General features: G+C 44.9%; 1 pseudogene; it reads right to left on the bottom strand.

Moving 5' to 3' along the window:
• Positions 1-225: 225 nt before the first annotated feature.
• On the bottom strand, positions 226-343 carry LOC124623536 (annotated as a pseudogene).
• Between the last annotated feature and the right edge of the window lie 16,997 nt (positions 344-17,340).

The raw sequence follows: 17,340 nt of genomic DNA, 5'->3' as shown, positions 1-17,340 counted from the left end.
TCGGACTGGCTATGCATATAGTACATACAGCACTCCGTCTTCAGGCCACAAGTGGCCCATTGAGACCATCCGACAGCCGTGTCGTCCTTAGATGAGGACTCGATAGGAGGCCGTATCAGCACACCGCTCTCCTGGTCGTTATGATGTTTTCTGTGATCGGACCCGCTACTATTCGGTCGAGTAGCTCCTCAATTGGCATCACAAGGCCGATTGCACCCCGAAAAATGGCAACAGCGCATGGCGGCCCGGATGGTCACCCATCCAAGTGCCGGCCACGCCCAACAACGCTTAAATTAGGTGGTCTGACGGGAACCGGTGTATCCACTGCGGCAAGGCCGTTGCCTATATAATACATCCGCAAGTTCAATTTTTTTAATTTTTCGTTTTTTATTTGTACCTTTTTCTCTTTCTACAAAATTATTGAAACAAATGATTAAACTTTTTGTCTTGTTTTACGAATTTTAACTCCTCCCGCAGTTTTTTGTAAGAAAGCCAGAGATTTGAAACATCTTAACTCCTCTGAGTCGTTACGTATTTTTATAATGTCTTTTAACCTTTTTTTTTAAGATTTATGTATCTGATTTTTCCCTTTTTCGAAGAAGCTGTCAATGGAATCTTTTTTAAATTTCAAATATAGCATCTGCTGCTTCCTTCTTCAGTTTATTTACCAGAAAGTCTATGTTCGGGTGTCTTTAATGAGGAGTTTAGTTGCTTATGCCATCCTTCGACAGCGTTTGTGGCCCTGTCCCACTGGTTAACAACAGTCCACATTTCAGCTGGTATACTAGAATTTTCCATCCATTGATTGACCATGTAGTCTGCGAATAGCGTCACCTTTCTCCACTGACGATTTCCTACATTATCATCATCTGCACTTTATCAAATGGTTCAAATGGCTCTGAGCACTATGGGACTCAACTGCTGTGGTCATAAGTCCCCTAGAACTTAGAACTACTTAAACCTAACTAACCCAAGGACATCACACACATCCATGCCCGAGGCAGGATTCGAACCTGCGACCGTAGCGGTCGTGCGGTTCCAGGCTGTAGCGCCTTTAACCGCTCGGCCACTCCGGCCGGCCGCACTTTATCAACACTATTTAGTGAGATGTGTTCCATTTCAGCAAAACAATCTGACGTCTTCTCTATCCTTGTATTTTTAAGCTAATATCAGTTCGTGTGTTTTCTTCTATAGAAAATTGCAGCGGAAAAAGAATTTTTGGTGAACACTGTTTTCGTAGCTGTAGTTTTAGTCATTTCAAAATCTAACACGGCAGCATTAGGAGATCACCCAGGCATCTTAGCAGAAAATATATTTGTCTTCTCTTACGTGCTTCCGATGTCGGTGTGTATTCTGGGGAATTGTTTGAATTTTTTCGAACAACTGACAAACGTCTCATCCATAAGAACAGTGGAATTTACACGGAGGATTTTATCCACTTCTTTTCAATCGAACACCAGGATTCTTTTTTTAGGAACAGACCCATCGCCAATTTTCAACTAACTTCAAAATGTCTTCGCTCAGCTGAATTCCGAAGTAGTGCCAGGATTCTGGGTCGTTACATCGAATCTTGCTCTACACAATCCGTCTTGGAATTATCATAATTTCGCATATCTGTTGCGAGATCTAAACCTTTATCTTTCAAACGGTGGAATTCCTGTTTAAAAATTTGCAGAATAGACACTGCCTGTTCAATGTGGACTCTTTTCCTGCAGTTAAGCATTAGATTTTTAGTCCGCACATTCGTTTGGTCAGATGGGCAAGACTGTTGCTGTTCAACCGTGGTCTATCATTTGTAGTTCTTAAAAAGGAGAAGAGTTTCTGTTAACATTGAAAAAATCTGACTCTGTTTTGATATTTTCATGTCAAAAAAGGTATGATGTTGGTCTTTACATATTCAGAAGTGAACTGGATATTTTTGTGCATACTATTAAATTTATGCAAAAGGGTTGTTACTTCATCGTCTGTTCCATCAGGGAAAATAATGGTGTCATCCACATACCCCTCATAGAGTTTGTCTGTGATACTGTCTCTTGGTTTCGGTATTTTTATTCTCTATATTTTGATTAAAGTTCAGTCTTGATCACGTCATGTATGTTTTAATGATACAGGTAACCGGTTTCGGTTCTTTTTACAAAACCATCATCAGACCTGTGGATAAATTTTAAGAAATACTAGATACCAATCTTTAAATAAGATGAAAATGTCTAATAATGTCAAAATTTAACAAGATAAAATAAAATTAATTATATATTCTCTATATAGTTGGTGAATCTTTCAACCCTTAAGAGAGCTGCCCATTGCAGGCCCCACGTCGAGCTTGTAAATTTTGTTGTTGAAAGAGAAGTAGTTGTGTGAGACACTAAATTAAGTACATCTATAAACTCTATTATTTCTGGTCTGCTCATTGTCTTATTTGTCAGTAGTTTCTTTCTCATTATCTCAACTGTTTCATCTACTGACAAACAGATGTTTAAGTTTTCAATGTCTAGGGATAAAAATTTAGTTTAAAGTGGTAAAATCACGTCATATACACTGTTAATTAGTTCATAGCTGTTCTTTGCAGAATAAGATTTTTCGAATGTGTATTTTTCGACTACAAAGTCATGTAGTTATCTGTTTATTTTGAAGGCTGATCTATTGATTGAGTTCACTGTTGGCTTGACTGGGGTTTAGGGGCTGTGGGATTGAGCACAGTAACGCCCTGCACTTACATTCTTAGTAAGGAGGAAATTACTGCTGTTGAAGCATTTTCTTGTTTCAGCTAGGAATTTTGGTATGTGGTCAACGTGGACTTCTTGTATGTAGTTATTTTAGGCCCGCCCGGATAGCCGCGCGGTCTATCGCGCTGCCTCCAAGCGGGAAGGCATGCCGGTTCCCTTCACGAATCCGCCCGGCGGATTAATGTCGAGGTCCGGTGCGCCGGCCAGCCTGTGGATTTAGGCGGTTTTCCATCAGCCTCGGCGAATTCGGGCTGGTTGCCCTCATTCTGCCTCAGTTACACTATGTCGGCGATTGCTGCGCAAGCACTGTCTCCACGTTCGCGTACGTCATAATTACTCTACCACGCAAACATTTGGGGTACACTGGTCTGGTGTGAGACGTTCCCGTGGGGGTCCACTGGGGGCTGAACCGCACAATAACCCTGCGTTCGGTGTGGGGCGACGGTGAGGTGGGTGGACTGCTGTGGCCTGTTGTGGGGTTGTGAACCACTGAGGACTACGGCGGGACGAAGCCTCTCCGTCGTTTCTAGGTCCCCGGTTCAACACACACAAAACATACACAATGTGGTTATTTACAAAGAACTCAAGTTTTTTTAGTATATAATCATGTTTAACTGCATTAAGTGTTGCAGAGCCTTTTGCAAGGGCATCGTGGTTTTGCCGTTAGTTATTGATGAATTTAAGCACATTTATTTCAAAATTATTTGGCTATTTGGTTTTGTACAATTCTATTACTCTTGTGGCCTAGTTCTGTTTGTGCAATGGGTTTCCGAAGTCTGCAGCTTTTTGTTAGTATTTGTTGCATTCGGATTATGCCTCATGCCCTTATTTTTCGGCGCCATTTCATCGTAATCGATTTGTATTTTTGTTTTATTCACAGAGCCTGAGAAGAATTTGTGGGGGGCTACTGCTCTTGTTCCAGTATTTATTTAGAGGTAGCTGACTTTTATTTCCCAGATTATCAAGCTTTCTCTGGTGAGTGGTGTATTTTTTGTCGTCAGCGCTTCTTATTGTGTTTCCGAGAGGATATCATGCAGTAGTGGGATCTGTAATTATAATACAAAAAATGGTGATAACATTGTTATTGAGATTTAAAAACTGAGAATTCTTCAGCAGCCTTAACCCACTACGACTGCAGTAGATTTAAGATGTGCCAGTGTGAAACGAACGACTACCGGACGGTCAGTATCGCAAATATCGGCGAAAGAAACGATGATCGATACTCATCCATATTTAAGATATATTGTTTACACATGTGGAGAAACGTATGTGCAGTGAACGTACCTCAGAAAACAAAGTTTAAATAAGCAGTGCAATAGTGTAATGTTGAACAGGTCTGCCAGTGCACCAGCGATGCAGATGAAGCTTTGTGACGACAAAGTCGCAAGCGAACAACCAACACGTAAGAAGTGCACCAAACGATTATAACGCGATGACAACTGGCGGAGGACTGCCTGCATCTGACACAGGCTGCGGTATGAGTCACAACGAGGCACAGCTCCACACGAGCTGAGGACAACGGTGGACGTCGATTTAGGGGCACCCATTGCCCTCCCCCCCCTGCCCCCATAAAATACTCTAACAGCTCTAGGTTAATTTAGACCAAGGCCTTTCCGTGGTGGTACTGCGAACGGCTGAAAGCAATGGGAAACTACAGTCGTAATTTTTCTCGAGGGCATGCTGTTTTACTGTATGGTTAAACGATGATGGCGTCCTCTTGGGAAAATATTCCAGAGGTAAAATAGTTCCCCATTCGGATCTCCGGGCGCGGTCTACTTAGGAGGACGTTGTCATCAGGAGAAACAAAAGTGGCGTTCTACGGATCGGAGGGTGGAATGTCAGATCCAGTAATCGGGCAGCCAGGTTAGAAAATTTAAAAAGGGAAATGCATAGGTTATAGTTTGATATAGTGAGAGTTCGTGAAGTTAGGTGGGAGGAGAAATAGGACTTCAGATGAGGTAAATACTGGATTATACATACACAATGCAAGAGTGTGTTTGATGACGAATATAAAATAGGGACGCGGAGAAGCTACGACGAAAAGCATAGTGAACGCGCTATTGCAGCCAAGATAGACATGAAGCCCGCACCCACCACAGTCGTTCAAGCCTAAATGCTCCGCAGAGGATGAAGAGATTGAAGAAACGTATGATGAGATAAAAGAAATTATTCGTTTAAGGGAGACGAAAATTTAATAGTCACAAGGGACTGGAATTCGACAGCAGGAAAAGGAAGAGAAGTAAAAGTAATAGCAGGTGAGTATGGACTGGGGGGGGGGGGGGGGGGGGGGGGGGAGAGGAATGTAAGAGGAAGCTGCCTACTAGAATTTAGCACAGAGTGTAGTTTAATCATAGCTAACACTTACATTAAGAATCGTGAAAGAAGGCTGTATATGTTGAACAGACCTGGAGACACCGGAAGGTTTCAGATTGATTACACATACATCTAAAAACGTTTTGTGTCACCCTGATTCCCGGAACTCCTGAAGATAGACGTTGACTGTGGATACTGTACCACAGACACAGTCCCTTTGGCTCTTCAGAGATGTCACTAAACCCGCCCAAAGATGTAAACAACCAAGCTATTAGAAGGAGGGGGTCCGACAGCCGCCCAGTTCCAGTCATTCCACCAGGAAGGAGGTACACGGCTCGTGTTGTCTGTAGTTTAACTATGCGTAGACGGTCAATACCGCGGTTCGATCGCTTCCGCACTGTTACTTTGTGACAGGAAGGGCGCTCAACAATGGAAGTGCCCAGGCGTCTCAGAGTGAACCAAAACGATGCGTTGTTCGGACATGGAGGAGATACAGAGAGACAGGAACTGTCGATGACATGCCTCGCTCAGGCCGCCAAAGGGCCACTACTGCACTAGATGGCCGCTACCTACGAATTATGGCTCGGAGGAACCCTGACAGCAACGCCACAATGTTGAATAGTGGTTTTAGTGCAGCCACAGGACGTCGTCTTACCACCCAAACTGTGCACAATAGGCTGAATGATGCGCAGCTTCACTCCCGACGTCCGTGGCGATGTCTATCTTCGCAACCACGACAGCATGTAGCGCGGTACAGATGGGCCCAACAACATGCTGAATGGACCGCTCAGGACTGGCATCACTTTTTCTTCACCGACGAGTGTTGGATATGCCTTCGGAGACGTCTTTGGAGGCAACCCGGTTACGCTGAACGCCTTAGACACACTGTCCAGCGACTGCAGCGAGGTTGATGTTCCCTGCTGTTCTGGGGTGTCATTCTGTACGCCGCTGGTGGTCATGGAAGCCGCCGTAACGGCTGTGTGATACGTAATGTCATCCTCCGACCGACAGTGTAACCATGTCGGTAGCGTATTGGGAGGCAATCGTCTTCATAGACGACAATTCGCTCCTACGTCGTGCACATCTTGTGAATAACTTCCGTCAGGATAACGACGTCGCTCGACTAGAGTGGCCAGCATGTTCCGCAGACATGAACCCTATCGAAAGTGCGTGGGATAGACTGAAAAGGGTTGTTTATGGACGACGTGACCCACCAACCACTCTGAGGGATCTACGCCGAATCGCCGTTGAGGAGTGGGGCAATCTGGACCAACAGTGCCTTGATGAACTTGTGGATAGTATGCCATGTCGAATACTGGCTTGCATCATTGCAAGAGGACGTGCTACTGGGTATTAGAGATATCGGTGTGTGCAACAATCTGGACCATCACCTCTGAAGGTCTCGCTGTATGGTGGTACAACATTGAATGTGCGGTTTTCATGAGGAATAAAAAGGGCGAAAATAATGGATGACCTCGATTCCAATTTTCTGTACAGGTTCCGGAACTCCCGGAACCGAGGTGATGTAAAACACTTTTTGATGTGTGTATGATGGTAAGACAAAGATTTCGGAATGAGATTTTAAATTGTGAGACATTTCCAGGGTCAGACGTGTACTCTGACCACAATTTATTGGTTATGTCCTATAGATTAAAATTGAATAAACTGCAGAAAGGTAGGAATTTAAGGAGATGGGATGTAAATAAACTGAAAGAACCAAAGGTTGCAGAGTTTTAGAGGGAGCATTACGGAACGATTGACAAGAACAACGGAAAGGAATACAGCTGAAGAAGAATGGGTATCTTTGACAGATGAAATAGTGAAGGCAGCAGAGGATCAAGAAATCCTTGGATAACATAAGAGATACTGAATTGAACTGATGGAAAGAGAAAGTATAAAAATGCAGTAAATGAAGCAGGCAAATGGGAATACAAACGTGTAAAAACTGAGATCGACAGGAAGTGCAAAATGGCTAAGCAGGAATGGCTAGAGGACAAATGTAAGAGTTTAGAAGCGCATATCACCAGGGTAAAGACAGAGACTGTCTACAGGAACAGTAAAGCGACGTTTGGCAAAAAGAGAACTATCTTTATGAATACTAAGAACTCAGATGACAAACCAGTCGTAAGCAAAGAAGCGAAAACAGAAAGGTGGAAGGAGTATATAGAGGGTCTATACAAGAGAGATGTGATTGAGGCCAATATTATGCAAATGGAAGAGAACGTAGATGAAGATGACATGGGAGATATGATACTGTGTGAAGAATTTTACAGAGCACTAAAAGACCTACGTCGAAACAAGGCCCCGGGTGTAGACAACATTCCGTTAGAACTACTAATAGTCTACTCCTCCACCTGGTGGGAAAGATATGTGAGACAGACGAAATACCATCAGAGTTCAAGAAGTGTTTATTAATTTCAATTTCGAAGAAAGCAGGTGCTGAGAGGCGTGAATATCATTTTAATAAGTCAAGGTTGCAAAATACTAACACGAATTCTTTACGGAAGAATGAAAAAAAACTGGTAGAAGTCAACCTCGGGGAAGATCACTTTGGATTCCGGAGAAATGTAGGATCACACGAGGCCAGTAGTGACCCTACGACTTTTCATAGAAGATAGGTTAAGGAAAAGCAAACCTACGTTTATAGCATTTGTAGACTTAAAGAAAGTTTTTGACAATGTTGACTGGAATACTGTCTTTCAAATTCTGAAGGTGGCATGGTTAAAATACAGGGAGCGAAAGGCTATTTACAATTTGTATAGAAACCAGATGGCAGTTATAAGGGTCGAGGGGGAAGCAATGGTTGAGAAGAAGTGAGACAGAGCTGTAGCGTATCCCTGATGTTATTCAAACAGTATATTGAGCAAGCAGTAAAAGAAACAAAAGAAAAAATTGGAGTAGGAATTAAAGTCTAGGAGGAAAAAACGAAAACTCTAATACATTTAGTGTATTTCATAATGGCTGTAGCCGCCGCAGTGTCTATTCCTTTGCTTCGTAATCAGAATAACACAGGCAGTGCAACATCGAACTACAATGTCATCGGCGAATATCAGAGTTTTCATTTCTTCTTCCTACACTGATATTCAGAGTTTTCATTTCTTCTTCCTAGACTGATATTCGCCGATGACATTGTAGTTCGATATTGCACTGCCTGTGCTATTCTGATTACGAAGCAAAGGAATAGGCACTGCGGCGACTACAGCCGTTATGAAATACACTAAATGTATTCGCAGTTGCGAATAAGGACAACCATCAGCTATAGAATGGAATGACGACAATCATTTGTGTGGAACGGGACTTGAGCCCGGATTTCCGACTTACCTGCACGACTCACGGCCAGAACCGAAATCCCATACGTCGTCAACTATGCGTCTGCGACCTGTACTCGTACATCCATTATGTATATTCGCGTACAGGTCAGACGTTATACTTGAAAGTCTCTTGCCCAGTATCGGCAGATAAATCAATATTGCAGTGCTTGTGTTATTCTGGTTATGATTCATGCATATCCAAAGGAACATTGCATCGTAATCAGAATAACACAGGCACTGTAATACCGTATTTCTCTGCCGAAACCGGGCAAGCGACCTTCATGTTCAACGTCTGACCTGTACGGGAATGTAAATAATGGATGTACGAGCACAGGTCGCAGACGCATAGTTGACGACATATGGGATTTCGGTTCTGGCCGTGAGACGTGCAGGGATAGCCAAATGGTAAGGCGACCGCTCGCGATAAGCGGGAAATACGGGATTAAGTCGCGGTCCGGCACAAATTTTCACTGTTCAAATGGCTCTGAGCACTACGGGACTCAACTTCTGAGGTCATCAGTCCCCTAGAACTTACAGCTACTTAAACGCTAATTAAACCTAACTAACCTAAGGACATCACACGCATCCATGCCCGAGGCAGGATTCCAACCTGCGACCGTAGCGGTCGCGCGGTTCCGGATTGAAGCGCCTATAACCGCTCGGCCACAACGGCCGCGAAATTTTGTCGTCATTCCATTCTACAGCTGATGGTTGTCCTTATTCGCAATTGCGAGTATGTTCAGTACATTGTCATTCTGTCAGAGACAGCTAAGAAACTGAAAGAGCCGGTGAACGGAATAGGCAGTGTCTTAAATGGAGGACATACGATGAACACCAACAAAAACAAAACGAGGATAATGGAATGTTGTGGAAATAGATCAGGTGACGCTGAGCGGTTTTGATTAGGAAATGGGAAACTAAAAGTACTTGATGAGTTTTGCTATTTGGACAGCCAAAAAACTGATGATGGGTAAAAAATGAAGATAGGCAATGGTAAGAAAAGCGTTTCTGAAGAAGAAAAATTTTTGAACAACGAGTATAGATTTATGTGTCAGATAGTCTTCTCTGAAAATATTTGTATGGAGTATAGCCATGTCTGGATGTGAAACATGGACGATAAATAGTTTAGACAAGAAGAGAATAGAAGCTTTTGAAATGTGGTGCTACAGAAGAATGCTGAAGATTAGATGGGTAGATCACATAACTAATGAGGAGGTATTGAACAGAACTGGGGAGAAGAGGAGTTTGTGACACAACTTGACTAGAAGAAGGGATCGGTTGGTAGGACACATTCTGAGACATCAAGAAATCACCAATTTAGTACTGGAGGGATGCGTGGGGGGGGGGGGGGGGGTAAAAATCGTAGAGGGAGACCAAGAAATGAATACAGTAAGCATATTCATAAGGATGTAGGTTGCAGTTGTTACTCAGAGACGAAGACTCTTGCACAGTATAAAATAGCATGGAGAGCTGCATCAAACGAGTCTTCGGACTGAAGACCACAACAACAACATACTCCACAGCCTTCCATCTCCTCCGCAGGTGGTCAGTAATATGGTCAGTAATACTACATAATACGGAATATTATACAGTATTATTGACAGTCTAGGGAACGGTTAACACTACATGTCTCCGTCTTGCAAAAATTTCCGGCACGTTTCTACTTTTTTTCCAATACAAAAGAGGTGTGTAACAAAGGCGAGAATCTGCAGACCAGCGTCTAGCACCAACTAGACTCTCTTTCCTTAGACTAAAATTCGGTTCAAAATGGTTCAAATGGCTCTAAGCACTATGGGACTTAACATCTGAGGTCATCAGTCCCCTAGAACTTAGAACTACTTAAACCTAACTAACCTAAGGACATCACACACATCCATGCCCGTGGCAGGATTCGAACCTGCGACCGTAGCGGTCGTGCGGTTCCCGACTGAAGCGCCTAGAACCTCTGAGCCACATAGGCCGGCACTAAAATCCGGCAATTCCACGGAGAACAACACCTCAGTTGTCAGTGCTGAACGTTATTTTTGCACAGGAAATATGGTATTTTGTCATGGTGGAAAGTTTGTTTGTTTGTTCCATGCATTGAGCGTTTTAACCAGTTGTCATAGTCGAACGAAGCCACCAGCTCAGCCGCTTTACGTGACCTTTACGACTGTTTACGGACACAGCAACAGCACTCGGCGTAAAAATGTATGCGTTTCTAATTAGAAATTAATGGATCTCCATTTGACTCGCGTCACCAGTTGGCCACACGCGTTTTTCCTGTCGTGCCTAACGACCCCTTTTACACCGTAGCGAATGGAAGCAAACACTAGCGGATACGCATTCGCAGACAATTTGCCAACAAGATAATGAACGTAGCCTATGAAAGCTGCGTTATTGTTTCTTGCTGCTAATAATTAATTGGCAGACAGGACACAACACTAGGTATAGACAAAGCCACGATGGAAAACTTTGATACTCGGAGAAGATGACGTACTGTTTTTGATGAAATAAGCAAAAAGACGTAGGAAAGGTAGAATTTAGGCACCTCAGTGTATACGTAGATCTGGAAATCGCGGTGGTATTGCACTTACCACTTAATCGCAGCTCCAACCAGCTTTCCTGGACATTAATCTAAGAACTTTGCAGATGTCGGTTAACGCTCTTCGCTGCCTTCTCATTACAAACGAGTAGGAAATTTAAAACACTAATTACTGACGACCAGCATAACCTGAAGAAAGGCTAGCGTTTATTATCTGGTTATTAGGAATCGGAGATATTTACTTTGCTGAGCGTTTCGCGTTTCAGTAACTGCTATATGTGCTAGCGTACGCCTTCGCCGGCACACCGGTCGGCACTAGGGAACATTGTCTAGTAGACGCTCAACTAAGCGCGCCTGTGACAAGAGAACACCGAGACACGCCCCCACGCTACGCGCCGGTAACGCCCCCTGAATAGCGTGCATATAGGCCGACCGAGCTGTCTCAATCTCTCAATCTCACAAGGGAACCTCCCCATCGCACCCCCCTCAGATTTAGTTATAAGTTGGCACAGTGGATAGGCCTTGAAAAACTGATCAATCGAGAAAACAGGAAGAAGTTGTGTGGAACTATAAAAAAAATAAGCAAAATATACAAACTGAGTAGTCCATGCGCAAGATAGACAACATCAAGGATAGTGTGAACTCAGGAGCGCCGTGGTCCCGTGGTTAGCGTGAGCAGCTGCGGAACGAGAGGTCCTTGGTTCAAGTCTTCCCTCGAGTGAAAAGTTTAATTTTTTATTTTCAGACAATTATTATCTGTCCGTCCGTCCATCCGATGCGAGGTAACTGCGCCGTAGTATGGGGACGCTACACCTAAACAAACATCGAAACACACGACGTCAGTCGAATGCAGCGCACGGAAACCTAAATCGGGCAAGGTAGAAGAATCTTTTTACCCATTCGCCAAGTGTACAAGCTCGGTGAGTCGACAACATATTCCAGTCATGTGACCCATATGCCGTCACCAGTGTCGTATAGAATATATCAGATGTGTTTTCCTGTGGAGGAATCGGTTGACCTATGACCTATCAAATGTTTTCGGTTCCCATTGGAGAGGCACGTCCTTTCGTCTACTAATCGCACGGTTTTGCGGTGCTGTCGCAAAACACAGACATTAAACTTATTACAGTGAACAGAGACGTCAATGAACGAACGGACAGATCATAACTTTGCGAAAATAAAGACAGTAAACTTTTCACTCGAGGGAAGACTTCAACCAAGGACCTCTCGTTCTGCAGCTGCTCACGCTAACCACGGGACCACGGCGCTCCTGAGTTCACACTCTCCTTGATGTTGCCTATCTTGCGCATGCACTACTGTTTGTATATTTTGCTTATTTTTTTCATAGTTACACACAAGTTCTTCCTGTTTTCTCGATTGATCTGTGTTCAGTTTTTCAAGGCCTATCCACTGTGCCAACTTATAACTAAATCTGAGGGAGGTGCGATGGGAAGGTTCCCTTGTCAGTAGCTCAGCACGTCGCATCGCGACTCAGTTCGCAGTGCACCTCAGTACGTCGCACTGTGCTCCAGCCTTCCACAGTGGTAGTCGTCGCCTCGCACCTTAGCTATCTGTAAGGGAACTTTAGTCACCACATATAGTTGTGATATGGTCACGGACAAGATTCAAGAATTAGTACGTGTTATTTGATTTCTGTTAACCGCAGAACTTCAGATTGGAAGTTAAGTACTCAATTGGTTCTTGTAACAAAGTGTATTTCAACCACGTGTGCATTTTGTGTCGTAGTGTGAGCCACCCACCTATCACACCAACCTCTCCTAATCCAGGCAGGAATAAGAGGGCACAGCCACGACATTGTATGCCAGATAGTTTCTGATGTCTGCAGTGACATATACGAAGCACTTCAAGGAATATTGTCCAAATAAGTACATGGTACATAGTGCCAGTAGAACCCGATCAACCAAATGTGAAACATACAGACTACTTGATAATATCTGCTGTGTACACTGATGTGTAAAACTAAGGACCAAAGCACTCATAACTTTCGCACAGCGTGTTACTGCCAAGCAACGTAGGTCGACGAAACTTGGACCACATATAGAAAGAACTCCTACAGTGTACGTAGTACAGAAGACAGACTGAGAGAATCTACATCTACTTCGATACTCCGCAAGCCACCTGACGGTGTGTGGTGGAGGGTACCCTGAGTACCTCTATCGGTTCTCCCTTCTATTCCAGTCTCGTATTGCTCGTGGGAAGAAAGATTGTGAGTATGCCTCTGTGTGGGCTCTAATCCCTCTGATTTTATCCTCGTGGTCTCTTCGCGAGACATACGTAGGAGGGAGCAATGTACTGCTTGACTCCTCGGTGAAGGTATGTTCTCGAAACTACTGAGCGTCTCTCCTCCAGAGTCTTCCACTGGAGTTTATCTATCATCTCCGTAACGCTTTCGCGATTACTAAACGATCCTGTAACGAAGCGCGCTGCTCTCCGTTGGATCTTCTCTATTTCTATCAACCCTATCTGGTACGGATCCCACACTGCTGAGCAGTATTCAAGCAGTGGGCGAACAAGCGTACTGTAACCTACTTCCTTTGTTTTCGGATTGCATTTCCTTAGCATTCTTCCAATGAATGTCAGTCTGGCATCTGCTTTACCGACGATAAATTTTATATGGTCATTCCATTTTAAATCATTCCTAATGCCTACTCCCAGATAATTTATGGAATTAACTGCTTCCAGTTGCTGACCTTCTATATTGTAGCTAAATGATAAAGGATCTTTCTTTCTACGTAATCCCAGCACATAACACTTGTGTATACTACAGCATCATCCGCAAAAAGCCTCAGTGAACTTCCGATGTCATCCACAAGGTCATTTATGTATACTGTGAATAGCAATGGTCCTACGACACTCCCCTGTGGCACACCTGAAATCACTCTTATTTCGGAAGACTTCTCTCCATTGAGAATGACATGCTGCGTTCTGTTAGCTAGGTACTCTTCAATCCAATCACACAATTGGTCTGATACTCCATATGCTCTTACTTTCTTCATTATACGACTGTGGTGAACCGTATCAAACGCCTTGCGGGAGTCAGGAAACACGGCATCTACCTGGGAACCCGTGTCTATGGCCCTCTGAGTCTCGTGGACGAATAGCGCCAGCTGGGTTTCACACGATCGTCTTTTTCGAAACCCATGCTGATTCCTACAGAGTAGATTTCTAGTCTCCAGAAAAGTCGTTATGGTTCAAATGGCTCTGAGCACTATGGGACTTAACTTCTGAGGCCATCAGTCCCCTAGAACTTAGAACTACTTAAACCTAACTAACCCAAGGACAACACACACACCCATGCCCGAGGCAGGATTCGAACCTGCGACCGTAGCGGTCGCGCGGTTCCCGACTGTAGCGCCTAGAACCGCTCGGCTACCACGGCCGGCAAAAGTCATTATACTCGAACGTAATACGTGTTCCAAAATTGTAGAACTGATTGACGTTAGAGATATAGGTCTATAGTTCTGCGCATCTGTTCGATGTCCCTTCTTTGAAAACGGGGATGACCTGTGCCCTTTTCCAATCTCTTGGAACGCTACACTCTTCTAGAGGCCTACGGTACACCGCTGTAAGAAGGGGGGCAGGTTACTCTGTGTAAAATCGAACTGGTATCCCATCAGGTCTAGCGGCCTTTCCTCTTTTGAGCGATTTTAATTGTTTTTCAATCCCTCTGTCATCTATTTCGATATCTACTAGTTCGTTGTAGCCCACCCACCTAAGAAAAATTCGTGGGTGTACCGGGAATCGAACACGAGTCTTCCTCATGGTCGTCAGCCGCATTGACCACGCATTTTTTTCTCTCCTCTCTACCTGCTTCTTCATAGTTTTCCGTTAGCAGTTCTGTGCGAATGTCGCAAGACATCTCCCTTATTCTATTGATGAGCACTGCACTCAGTTTTCTTTATTATTACAGAGGATGGCTAGTTCCGTGACCGAACACTATATATATTGTACTAGAACTGCCTTGTGATTACATTTTCACGCAATTTGGGTGCATAGATCCTGACAAATCAGTACCCAGAACAACCACCTCTGGCCGTAATGGTGGCCTTGATACGCCAGGGCATTGAGTCAAACTTAGCTTGGATGGCGTTTACAGTTACAGCTGCCCGTGCAGCTTGAACACGATACCACAGTTCATCAAGAGTAGTGACTGGCGCATTGTGACGAGGCAGTTACTCAGCCACCATTGACCAGACGTTTTCAATTGGTGAGAGATCTGGAGAATGTGCTGGCCAGGGCAGCAGTCGAACATTTTCTGTATCCAGAAAGGCCCGTACAGGACCTGTAACATGCGGTCGTGCATTATCCTGCTGAAATGTAGGGTTTCGCAGGGATCGAATGAAGGGTAGAGCCACGGGTCGTAACACATCTTAAATGTAACGTCCACTGTTGAAAGTGCCGTCAATGCGAACAAGTGGTGACCGAGACGTATAACCAATTGCACCCCATACCATCGCGCCGGGTGATACGCCAGTATAGCGATGTCGAATACACGCTTCCAATGTGTGTCCACCGCGATGTCGCCAAACGCGGATGCGACCATCACGATACTGTCAAAACAGAACCTGGATTCATCCGAAAAAATGACGTTTTGCCATTCGTGCGCCCAGGTTCGTCGTTGAGTACACCATTGCAGGCGCTCCTGCCTGTGATGCAGCGTCCAGGGTAACCGCAGCAATGATCTCCGAGCTGATAGTCCATGCTGCTGCAAACGTCGTCGAACTGTTCGTGCAGATGATTGTTGTCTTGCAAACGTCTCCATCTGTTGACTCAGGGATCTAGACGTGGCTGCACGATCCGTTACAGCCATGCGGATAAGATGCCCGTCATCTCGACCGCTAGTGATACGAGGCTGTTGGGATCCAGCATGGCGTTCCGTATTACCGTCCTGAACCCACCGATTCCATATTCTGCTAGCAGTCATTGGATCTCGACCAATGCGAGCAGCCGGCCGGTGTGGCCGTGCGGTTAAAGGCGCTTCAGTCTGGAACCGCGTGACCGGTACGGTCGCAGGTTCGAATCCTGCCTCGGGCATGGATGTGTGTGATGTCCTTAGGTTAGTTAGGTTTAATTAGTTCTAAGTTCTAGGCGACTGATGACCTCAGAAGTTAAGTCGCATAGTGCTCATAGCCATTTGAACCATTTGAACCAATGCGAGCAGCAATGTCGCGATACGATCAACCGCAATCGCGATAGGCTACAATCCGACCTTTATCAAAGTCGGAAACGTGATGGTACGCATTGCTCCTCGTTACACGAGAAATCACAACAACGTTTCACCAGGCAACGCCGGTCTACTGCTGTTTGTGTATGAGAAATCGGTTGGAAACGTTGTAGGTGTCGCCACCGGCGCCAACCTTGTGTGAATGCTCTGAAAAGCTAATCATTTGCATATCACAGCATCTTCTTCCTGTCGTTTAAATTTCGCGTCTGTAGCTCGTCATCTTCGTGGTGTAACAGTTTTAATGGTCAGTAGTGTATTTGAGTTAGATGCATGTTTACTGTCTCAAAGCGAGTGAGGCCAGTTAGAGCACCCGAACGGTATGTTCAGGAAACAAGAGAAACGTGCGTGGATCAAGACTGAAGGAGCACTCGGTCTGAGTGCACAACAGTATTTCCAGGAACCGTGCGAGGCGTGTGGTGATGCAACTTTTTCGAGATGTCTTTCAAGATTGGCACAACGAATGGAAACGCCCTGGTTTTCCTCGTCCACAGAATGCACAACGTGAACCAGTTGGTAGCAAAGTGATGGTTATTGTGGCTTACGATATCCATGGGTCAGTCCTGCATGACGTTGAACCACAGGGTCAGACGGTCACTGCACTGCACCCTCGTACTGCGATTTCTTGTAACATCACCTCGTCCCACACTCAGAAGAAGGCAACGGCACCTCATGGCATTGCATCCCATCATCTTTCATGGCAACGCACGACTCCACACGGCGAACCCCGTGCATGTGTTCTTGCGTACGAAGGGGAAGGAGATGCTGAACATCACCGCATTCGCACGATATGAGTCCGTGCGATTAGGACCTGTTCGCCAAAGTGAAGGAACCTCCTCATAGCATGTGCTGCAACACGAGAGGAAGCATCAACCGTGCCATAGGGCCCATCGACAGAGACGGACGCGCTGGCGATGTACAGCGACTGCATCAACACTGGTGTCCAAAATTAGAGCAACAAACGATGTTTTGGCAAGGTTGCGTTTATTTTGCCGCAAAACAGTGTAAATACACTCCCGGAAATTGAAATAAGAACACCGTGAATTCATTGTCCCAGGAAGGGGAAACTTTATTGACACATTCCTGGGGTCAGATACATCACATGATCACACTGACAGAACCACAGGCACATAGACACAGGCAACAGAGCATGCACAATGTCGGCACTAGTACAGTGTATATCCACCTTTCGCAGCAATGCAGGCTGCTATTCTCCCATGGAGACGA

The sequence above is a fragment of the Schistocerca americana genome, chromosome 7, assembly GCF_021461395.2.
Source record: "Schistocerca americana isolate TAMUIC-IGC-003095 chromosome 7, iqSchAmer2.1, whole genome shotgun sequence".
Lineage (NCBI taxonomy): Eukaryota > Metazoa > Arthropoda > Insecta > Orthoptera > Acrididae > Schistocerca > Schistocerca americana.
Note: the sequence above shows the minus strand (reverse complement) of the source record. Positions and strands in the feature narration are given on the sequence as shown.